Source organism: Podarcis tiliguerta, assembly GCF_965153285.1.
Source record: "Podarcis tiliguerta genome assembly, chromosome: 8".
NCBI classification, from domain to species: Eukaryota; Metazoa; Chordata; class Lepidosauria; order Squamata; family Lacertidae; genus Podarcis; species Podarcis tiliguerta.
Window position 1 is genome coordinate 60434414 of NC_139541.1, and position 3987 is coordinate 60438400.

The following is a 3987-nucleotide window of genomic DNA, read 5'->3' on the forward strand; positions in this document are numbered from 1 at the left end:
ATACATCACAAGTGTTAAGAGCCAGGGTAAAGAGCTAAGTCTTCAGCATTCACCAGAAGCTCTATAGTCAAGGTGCCAGACACACTTCTGTGGGAAGGGAGTTCCACAACTCTCGTACTACCCCCCCCCCCCAGGTTCTGAGGGTCCCCTCTGCTGATCTCAGCACTGAAGAGGCTCTGTAGGGAAGTAGGTGCCTTTTCAGGTATTTGAGGCACCTTGAATTAGTCCCAGAAATGGCTGGCAACCATAGCAGTGGTTTTAAAATGGGTTATATGATATTTAAACAGAACATCAGCCAGTAATCTGGCTGTGGAATTTTAGACCAACTGAAGTTTCTGTATTCAAGGGTAGCTTACCCCACCATATGAAACCAAAAGCAAGCTATGAGATAGATGAGCTTCAAAAGCAGCATGGAGGTACATGGAAGTAACCCACATCCTCACACTCAAAGATTTATGGCAAAAGAATAATAATAATAATAATAATAATTTATTATTTGTACCCCGCCCATCTGGCTGGGTTTCCCCAGCCACTCTGGGCGGCTTCCATAGAAACAAAAAATACAGTAAAATATCACAGATTAAAAACTTCCCTGAACAGGGCTGCCTTAAGATGTCTTCTGAATGTCAGGTAGTTATTTATCGCTTTGACATCTGCTGGGAGGGCGTTCCACAGGGCGGGCGCCACTACCGAGAAGGCCCTCTGCCTGGTTCCCTGTAGCTTTGCTTCTCGCAATGAGGGAACCGCCAGGAGGCCCTCGGAGCTGGACCTCAGTGTCCGGGCAGAACGATGGGGGTGGAGACGCTCCTTCAGGTATACTGGGCCGAGGCCGTTTAGGGCTTTAAAGGTCAGCACCAACACTTTGAATTGTGCTCGGAAACGTACTGGGAGCCAGTGTAGGTCTTTCAAGACCGGTGTTATGTGGTCTCGGCGGCCGCCCCCAGTCACCAGTCTAGCTGCCGCATTCTGGATTAGTTGTAGTTTCCGAGTCATCTTCAAAGGTAGCCCCACGTAGAGCGCATTGCAGTAGTCCAAGCGGGAGATAACCAGAGCATGCACCACTCTGGCGAGACAGTCCGCGGGCAGGTAGGGTCTCAGCCTGCGTACCAGGTGGAGTTGGTAGACAGCTGCCCTGGATACAGAATTGACCTGTGCCTCCATGGACAGCTGTGAGTCCAAAATGAAAAGAAAAAAAGATATCCAGATATATTTTAGCTTCCATGCTACCTGGCCCTAGTAGAGATGGAACAGTAGCTCTATCAGCTTAGAGACAGAGGAAAGTGCGTGCAAAAATGTATTAGGACCAACGTGCCTAAAATGCTGAGGAATTTCACGTGGACATAAAAACAAAAGCAAACTGATATAGCAGTGTGAAAAACTGAACTTATGATTCGAAAGCCTACTTGACAGATTTGTTGATTTCTAGTAAGAAAAGGCAACACCAGGGATTCTTGCTGAGGAGCAGGAGAAGCTAGGCTGTGTAACCCAAGTTTGTAGTTTAGGCATGTTGGCTGAAAGCCAAATCCATGCAAGGTTCCAGGTTGTGCTCTGTGTACAGTGTGAGTGGATGGCCGGAATGTGCACAGACCAGCTTTTCACACTGAATTAAAAGTTTCACAATGGTTGCCCATCAACGGTTATTGTCAGTTTTGAAGAGAAGTCTTGTGACAAATCCCTTTTTCTACATAGACATCGAGGCTGGAGAATACGTTGGCAGTAAGCACGTGAGTTTAGTATTGCTGAAGTGGGTGTGTAATAATCCGACCAAAACAGTTTACCAGGCCCACGGCGTACATTTGCACAGTAGCCGCATTGTTGCTCTTGTACGAACTCCTGTGTCCTAGGCTCATGTGTTAAAAGGAGGGCCGGATGTGGGGCCCCAAGCAACATCTGGCCCCCAGTGGCCCTGCCAATTTTCAATCAGGGCATAGTTTTTGCAATTATTATTAAGCAATTGTAGGGAACCAGTGGCCCACTGGATGTTCTCAGGCTACAACGTCCATCATCCCAGACCCACTGGCTGGACTGGCAGCAGCCAAAAACATGAGGTAACTGCCCTCTGGACGGGGCTCTGGTAACAGGGCTCTGGAACGGATCCCATTCACATCTAGAGGTACCACTGTACTTAGTTCCTGAGTCAGGTCACAGGCTCACTCTATTCAAACACAGACATACCCTTAAGGCAGGATTTGTGAAGGAAAAGACAATGGGGAGGCTTTTCCATTTTCCTTTGACCTTGCAGAGAAAACATTTGGTCAGTTTGGGACAGTTTGGGAATCAAAAATAGTTCCAGGTTGGTCTTCCTGTGCTGATCTATGTATGTGCTTGGTTGGTACACTTATGAACATTTAACATATATCTAAGACCTCAAAATTCCTATCACACTACTAAGCCTCATTCAAGGTTTTATTGCTGACATATGAAATCACCAGACCACTGGCAATACCCAAAGAGGGAAGTGTGCAATCTCTCTCATGCACAACTTCAGAAACTGATAGCACCCTTCACCTTTCCAACAGGATATTCCTTGCAAAAGCACCAAGATACCAGGGATGTCTTAAGTGTAGAGCAGTTGTCACCAGCAGCACCCCAGCACCCTCCAGATGTTTTGGACTGCAACTCCCATCAGCTGGCTGGCAGGCACTGTCCGTCTCCGTCCCCCCCCCCCCCCCGGAAACATACACTCAACTATACAGCTCCCTCTTGTGGCAATTTACAAATCAATGTTTCATTCATTTCTTTATTATTCATACCTCCATGTAGCCTAGTGATCACACTGCTACTGGCCACTCCAATCCCTACCAAGCCATGCATGGGATTCCAGGGGTCTTGGCCCTCAACCAGGGTCTGTGCTCCTTGATAGAACTGAAGATGCAACGGAGGCTGTTGTACGTTTAAGAAATATGATTTATTCACGTATTATTCACTTGAATTCACATATTATTCACCTGAATCCAGATCTTACAGCATCGTCATTTCAAGATGATGTTGTTCCCCAAAGCAGTGTGGCACTGGCATTTAAGGCATCTCCCTGTCTGCCGTCAGCCAGCCAAGATAGCGTTTTTCATCTATCTCCTAGCTTCAAGTAAACGGGATCATTTTCTTCTCACACCATGACCCCAACCTCTGCCATTGTCTCCCAAATCTCCTGTCTCTGTTCACACCTCAGGGCGAGGTGGGGAGGATCGGCAATGGCCCTGTATTGTTTCTTAAGGCCCAGGAATTCCTCTGCAGCTTGCGTTTTCCCTTCATATCCCAAATAATAAATATCCCATTTATTGATTTATAGGGTTGAGAGGGGGCAAACAATGTTTAAAGCACATTTATATCACGCGTGAACAGTCCGAGCTTCCACCACAGAACCCTGGGAACTGTAGTTCACCCTCTCGCAGCTCTACACTTTTTCCTCGCCCACCACTGGCATGTGGCCCATGGAAGGTTTCCTAAAAGGGAATGTGGCCCTTGATCTGAAAAAAGGCTCCTCGCTCCCTTCATCCTTAAGGCAGGTCACGACATGGAAAGACAATATTGAAAAGAGTGTTTTAAAAACAACTTGTTTTGAAAGCGTTAAGAGTTACATCCTCTTCTCTATCAAGACACGCGCATTACCACCTGTGAACATCACCCTTACGAAATATTGTACTATGCAAAGAGTTGAGGCAGGGTACCGTCAGATGTAATGAATTATTATGAGTATTAAGATTATTACTGGGTGGAACGATGTGGAATTAAACGGTGCGCGAAGGCTACACCTGGGCAACCCTAGCTCAAGCAGGACGTGTGCGCCCGACGCACACCCGCGCATTTACGCTAAGCCAGCGCAAGGCCGCAGCCTCCTTCAAAACGTGGCTGCAAACACGCAGGAGCCACGACGCTTCGCAGCGCCCTCTTTTGACCGCCACAACCTTCCCCCCGCCCCCTCCAGCAGAAACGCTTGATTGGCTGATCTGCAACGACGCCACCCTCTCCCCTCCCGGCGATTGGGTA